Genomic DNA, 7,420 nt, shown 5'->3' on the forward strand with positions numbered 1-7,420 from the left:
TTTTTTCTGGCAGGTTTATGTTAAAACACATAAAAAAACTAATTCAAGAAATGTACAAGACAGATTGAATTAGTAGGACCCATTTTATGTGGGATGACTTGAAAGAACGACTTGGGGCAATTTTAAAAGCATAGATCAAATATAATCAACACATTCATTTTCATACCATTTTATTGATAAAAACATACATGATCTCGATCCACTACCCACTGGATACTATCAACAACATTTTCTCTAGTGCAAGCTATGTTTCTAGCAATGAGAAAATGATCCAAAATTGAACACGTTTATTAGGTTATCTACTACCATGTTATCAGAAATATAGGATAACAGAGCGTATCTTGCTAGTTTTTGTTGTCATTATTAGTTACAAACAATAAAAGACATCGTTAATAGATCCAGTAATACAGCCACATCCATACCATGACAGCAGGCAGTTCACAGATAACAAATAGGGTGGGGGAGGAGAGATCCCCTTAATCAATGATATGTTTTTAGAGCTATTCCAACTGGAAAAACAATTTTTGTGAATAAATATACAAAAGTACCCAAATGTTTTATTTATTTATTAGCTATTTCCCATAATTGACCTATCTTCCATTTAAGTTTTAATCTTGTCCACCCCTCTTTTCATGGATCCTATTAGTTTCCATTACTTGTATAAATTGTATTAAGCCTCTCCAGATTTAGACAGCAGTATCAGTTATAATAAAACTCCGACATCCTCAGCTATCCTCCAACATATCCACCACTCAAACCACCAGTCCCAAAAAGCAACTACCCAACATTAATCATCAGAATTCCTCTCAATATTAGTAACACTCAGCTCACTCTGCATAGACAACCATTACCCTTATAGCAGGAACCATCACCATATATAATAATAATAATAAAAAAAAAAAAAAAAAAAGACACCTGGTATTACTGAAATGTAGCATTAGCACAAAATACAGCTTACTCCCCGCCCATATATCTGTCCTGCAGGGCGGCGTTCCACATCAAGTCAATGGAGTCACCGCCTACAGGAATTTACATCAGGTGAGTCAGCCATTACCAACCTTACCTATGTGTCAGGGAAAGGCCAGCCTCACCTAATAATATAAGCCGATCACCGGATCAGCCAGTCTGTTCTCTATGCACTCCAACAGGTGACATGGAGCAGCCATCACCTTAACAGGAACCAATCCAATCCCTGACAGATTACATCAGAAGACTGGATTAGACACCTAAAGCAAAGGGGGTGCAACCAATAAATACCTGAGGCACTCATTACCATTCCAAGGTTCAATAGCACCTTCTAAGAGTGAATTCACCATGTATGTGGTCCTTCCTGAATCGGTAACAGTTGGGCCAGCATGGACACAACTGCAAAACTGGATTGCTATTTTATATTAACTTTATCATAATTCATATACATTTAAACATAGCACAAATATATCAAAACACACAGCAAATATTTAATAATAATATCTAAATTCAACAAAAAGTTTGAAAATCAACACCTAATTATTTCAAGGATAGATCATTGCTTTGAAACAATCAATCAGTATTTCTCCAAATCTTTAAACACCTAAGATTATATTATGTATATATTTCCAAAGTGCCATCATCTTATTACAGAAGTATGGTTATTTACCCAGTGGATGTATTTCACTCAGTTTGGCACAAGGTTGCAGCATTTGATACTTGAGATATTTGATATACACAGAAGAACTTCCACACTGCTTTTAATAGACATTTCACAAAACACGACTCTGGTGGGACTCGAACCCACAACCTTTGAATGTCCACAACACAGCTAGAAGTCCAATGCGCTATCCATTGCGCCACAGAGCCAGTTGACCCAGAGATTTGTGAGTCATCCACATGTGCATTATGCTTCTAGGAATACAGCTTCACATCTTCCAAATTATGTAACCAATTTATCTTCTTACATTTTACAGCCATAATTGGACTTACACTGCTGAGATTCTGATTTTGGCACAAGGATTTTGGCAGTATCACCAAGAATGTCAGCAATGTTTAGCGTTGACATCTATGGTTCCACAGTGGAGATCAGTATTTTGTATTTTATTTCTTTTATTATTGGTCTTTTAATAAAGCAGATCTCCATAAAAGGAGTCCTATTGGTGACATTTTATCAGCATTTTTACACATAATAAAGAATGATTTCAGATGAACAGCATTGTGTAGTTCATTACTTATTTCATGACTTAACTTCATGCACAGTTATTTACTGAATTATTTCTTGCAATACATTTTCCATCTTGTTTCAAGAATTCCAGGATTTCATGTACACGTGCAGTGTGAGAAATACAAAGGCTGCCAATTCTCACTTCCTTGTGGAAATTCTACCTACCTGGATGGCTCCGGCATTGGGAATTTAAGTCAATGACCTGGAGTATGTATGCAGCTGGAGAAGTCTAAGAAAGTCTAAGAAAAGTCAGAAATCCTGAGGTGCAATTATTGCAGGTAATTGGATCAAAAAGTATTTCAGACTCTGCTCAGCAGTGACACTGGGCAGCTATTATTGGTTTTGAGGGGGTAAGCAGTGACCCCATTTTTGGTCTCCTGGTATCGGCTTCTTTTATGGTTCATTAACACTGCTGCATTGTACAGAGGGAGATGATGTCATCAAAAGCAGACAGTAAGAAACATATTGCTGTAATAAAAATGTCCAGGGAGGGGGGGGGGGAGCAGCACTACTTCTAAATAAACAATACACATAAACAGACCGTTCATAGACAGCACATGGGCAGATAGAGCCTGTTCATCAATAGGGAAAAAATGTGCCAATCTCAAGCATCCGCAGTTAGATCACAATTTTTTCCCAATGAAGAACACAAAAGAATAGAGGAGAAGATGTTGGCGCCTGGCACTCCCTCTGTGCCGGGCCAAAGACATATAGTGGGACAGCGCAGGACCCGATGGAAGAAACCTCCCAATGGATAGACTGACATGCGGGATTTAAGGTAAGTGTGATTTTTTTGTTTTGGGTTTACTTCTGCTTTAATAAAATCGACCAACACGACTGATCACCTTGGTAGTATATGTAACGGATGTGCGCACATGTTACACGAACACTACATGTATACAGATGTGTCTTTCTCTATACACACACACACACACATATATATATATATATATATATATATACAGGAGAGAGAGAGTATATATACCATAATTATATGTCATGAGAATGACACATAGACAGCCTTAGCACAATATAATTAACATTACCGGGTGCAGGATATGGCCCATCTTTATGCATTCACCGTCCCACATGAACTCTCTCAAACCCAAACTGTTTGAAGATTTAGATGTTTTCCCTGGGAATTGTAAAAAACCGCACAACATTCCTGTCTACAGAACTAAATGACGTGTTCAGTGGTGTCAAGGTGTCCATGTAAATTTAGGTCAGCAATTTTTATTTAAAGAATTAAAATAAATTTTTTTTCCCCGAAGCCCCTCCGCTATCCAACAATATCGCTATCATCCCTAGTTTCTGCTGTAATACTCTATATGTGCTGCTATGAAAATATTTCATTATTATTTAGTATTATATATTATTCATTATTATTTAGTTGTGGCACCGACTATCCCCTCCCTTCTGATCCCCCCACAGATCTCAGGCTCGGTGACAACATCTAAAAGTTCCCAAGTACAAAGTTGGAAGAGTTTAATATGATTGGGCAGGGTAGGGCTGCCAGGTGCCCCCTCTATCTCCCCAGATTGAGGATTTAACATCTGACAACTCAGTCCTGTCATGTATTATGTAGTGTTTATGGAAGGCTGCATTAAATAATGAACTTTGCCCTGTTCAAAGATGGCTGACATTGTATCCACTGAGGACTATTTCCTGTCCAGGCCTATATAAGAGGTCTGTTCACCATGTATGGCTGTGAGAGCCCTATTGAGAGGATGGCTGGACTGAAGCATTATAATGGGAATGGTTTGTTATGGAGCTGATTGCCTAGCATACACAGGTAAGTGCATAGTATAAAACTCCTTACTTGGCTTTGGTTGCTGTACTTGCAGTCTGATAGCTGCTTCTAATTGTACTTGTCACTTCCATAGTAAGCTAAGCGCAATGTTACTGTTGGCAGTGGATGGAAATGTTGAGGCCTGGGAATTGATAAGTTATGTATTTACTGAATTAATTGTGTAATGTGAATGTAATAGGGGGGAATAATGTGGGGAAAAGTGTTCACATAACTGTGATGTGTTTAATTGTTTAGTTGCTATGGATAAATATTTCTGGGTCCATAAAAACTTAATATTTGTCCATAAAACTATAAAAGCTGCAACCCTTCTGTTATTGCCAGGACCATGTGAATGGATCTACATGTTTGCTTGGGTGTGGTTGCTCCTTTGCATATCATAGCAGTTTGCTCCTGAATTGATAAAAGTTCATCTCCTGGGATGTTTCCTGGTCACAACCAGCGGTGATCTACAGTCCTGAGGATTTGTACTGCTTCATGCCTTCCTATCCTGCAGGTAGGTGCACAGCAATAATACTTGAACTCTCTTACTAGAACACATGACAAATAATCTTATTCAACCTGTTCACACGTGTGCTGTAGTGCAAATTTAGTGTTTTTCACTGGAACCTCACAATCTGAGTACACATAGGCATGAAGGCCCTGCACTAAGAGGTTATGAGCTGTCTCCAGATAACTCAAACTACCTGATGTGTTTAACTTTGCTGGTAAAATGTCCTGTTAATTCTAAAATACCTGGAGATCCTGCTTCCCTGGTATGTGCTCTTATTCTGACAATGCCTAGCAGGGAAGCAGAATGTGTGTAACCCTCACTATAGGTAAGGGGTGGGTATATAAGCGAAAGGAGAAGGTTGACTCTGCTCCAGCCACTGGTGAAACTCTAGAAGTAATCCTGACAGAGTGGATCCCAAAATTCTCTAAAGAACAATATTTTTTGTGGTTTCATCTGTACAAGTGTGTTGGTGTATCCTTTGGTTTTGGCCCCCATAAGGGGTTATTGTACTTATCTTCATGAACTGACCTCTGGGCTGTATAACAGATGGCCGCTAATACACAAAGCTTCAGTTGCCGTATAGGGAACCTCAGAAAGACCTTGAAACACAATGTAGCTTTAATGAGCACATTCAATTATCTTTTCACCTTGTCTACATCCTATAAACACAGGTTGTATCTCTGTTCTCCACTTTTAACCCTTTTGGTCTCAATATTTAAGCATTCTACTTGGTGCAAGTTCATTTCACGCATCTATGGGTTTGATCATTGAGTCAGGACTAAGTCCAGAGATCTAGAAAAACACATGGGCAGAACCTACACCTTGTGTGATCATCGTTTGGGACCAATAAGATCTTTTTAGGTGGATGGTAATGCCTACCTATGTTTGTTCAGATTCCAGGTATAAGACATGGTTTTCTGGCCTGTGTGTATGTGGCTGCTCTTGGTTGGATCTCTGAATAGGAATCTGGAGTAAAATTGTTCCACTGTTTTCTACTTGGAAAGTCCCCTAGTGAGACAGAGTAGCCACACAGTCTTTAGGCACCTCTACATTTGAGGTTTTTATGTTTTTTTCCAGTCAAATGTTTGAATAATATTCACAGAAGTAAGCCTTGTATAGATTTACAATGTGATTTTTGTGTTGCTTAGGCTGATTTCCAATGAAGTTTCCTATCAAGATCACCAAGCATTTCACAACCAATCTGATGATCTCTGCAGGGACATTGACCTTCACATTGAAGTTTTAAGAGGTGGAAGGGTAAGGTGATGTTTTCCAATGTCCTCAGGTATAGCGGTTCTGTCCCAAGCTTGAATGCAACTACTTTTGACGTTTTCTGTGTGTTAGGATGTAATTGTATTTTAGCCCTGGTATTAGATCACATAATGCTTCCTTGGTACTAAATGGATGCAAGGCAGTTTTCCAAGCATAACTGCTGTCCTGAAATCTACAGCATGAACAGTTTTGGTGTAAAGGTACCTGTACTGCACATTGTTCTGCCCACCCTGGTGTGCCCAAGGACTGCAACCTGGCAACAGTCTGCAGCGCAACATCCTCACCACTAGAGGCTCTGGAGAAGACCAGGCTGCTGCTTAGATTCTGCACCTTGGCCCTTCTTAGGGCTCACACCACAACCAAGCAAGTCATAGCACCTCCTACTGGTTCCATCTCTCAAAGTGAACACTTTTATTAGTCCTCAGAGTAGCCATGTGTTATCTTTACACACTGAGCTTCATGATGTAGTCACCTGAAATGGTTTTCCAACCAAGTATTGGAAGGGCTACTTGTTTGGACTCTACAGTCCAAATTACCTGATATCTCATTTGGGATTTGGGTGGGATTGTGAAGGTCAGATCTTCTGATGCAGCACTCAATTGCTCTCCTTGGGGGTGTTGCAATATAAATGGTCTCACTAATGCAGAATAGAAAGGATGACTGTCACTGCAAAATTTCTTGGAAACCATTCTGGTTATGTGCCTTGTATTTTGAATAAATCAAAACTGCATTGCCTGCAAAGCACCCTAACAACATATGCTCAACCTTCTCTGTGCTACACAACTGGTGGACTAAAACCTTTAGGAGGCAAGAAATTGCAGATATTAACTCTAGAACAATGCACACGTTACATTTATGAGGTGGTCACCTGGAATGTTAATGCCAGATGTGTGTAATGGTCATCAAAGCAAAAGATGACTGTTCTTCTGCATTGATATTGCAGACAAATTGCCATACTTCAGAGCAAAGATATAAATGGACACATTTCTTCCTACCTCTAATATACTTCGTAAAATGGCATTTGCTAACCTATTTGGAAAATCTATAACTGCAATCATGCCTTTTACAAATAATAAAAATCTTTTGCTCACTTTTACTTCAGATTTTGTAACAGGAAAAAATACAACATAAAGGTACATGTCCTCTTTATCAGAAAACAAGAATGTGATGCATTAAGTATCTTATTGACAAAAAAAAAAAAAAAAAAAAATTCAATGATTCTTATTCTAGATTTTTGTGTGCATAAATATGGGCTGCTTGTTCAAATTCGTTTTACCTAAACACCTCCTGTGGCTATTCCCACAACACAATTATTTCAAACATATTGACATAGGGGTTTTGTTCTCACTTGCTGAAGACCTATATTAGGTAATGGAGACTACAAAATTGGATAGCACTTAAAGGCTAGGTTTATCTTTTTTGAGGCAACTAATCTAGATTGTGAAGTTCATATGACTTGGATTTTTAACACACCTGGTAATGTCACTACAATGCTCTTACTTATGTATGCAGTGGCTAAAGAGTGGCAGATGTCTTTTTAGCAAAAAGCCACAACCTATTTGTACAGCAACTAGACATAAGTAATGGTGTCAGGATTTAGTGGAAGCTTGGTCCGGTGGCATAAAGCCTTAGCTGTGGTATGGAGGTCCCTAAG

General features: G+C 38.7%; 1 long non-coding RNA gene and 1 other non-coding gene across 2 annotated transcripts; one reads left to right on the forward strand and one right to left on the reverse strand.

Annotated features, from left to right (window-relative positions):
- Positions 1-1,749: 1,749 nt before the first annotated feature.
- On the reverse strand, positions 1,750-1,836 carry TRNAR-UCU (transfer RNA arginine (anticodon UCU)). Its single transcript is given in 2 exon segments — positions 1,750-1,785; positions 1,800-1,836. It is a non-coding gene; the product is annotated as a tRNA-Arg (tRNA).
- A 2,107-nt stretch (positions 1,837-3,943) lies between these two features.
- LOC140329978 (uncharacterized) lies at positions 3,944-7,420 on the forward strand. Its single transcript, XR_011920539.1, has 3 exons — positions 3,944-3,986; positions 4,326-4,497; positions 5,643-7,420. It is a non-coding gene; the product is annotated as an uncharacterized lncRNA (long non-coding RNA).

Source organism: Pyxicephalus adspersus, chromosome 4 (assembly GCF_032062135.1).
Source record: "Pyxicephalus adspersus chromosome 4, UCB_Pads_2.0, whole genome shotgun sequence".
Lineage (NCBI taxonomy): Eukaryota > Metazoa > Chordata > Amphibia > Anura > Pyxicephalidae > Pyxicephalus > Pyxicephalus adspersus.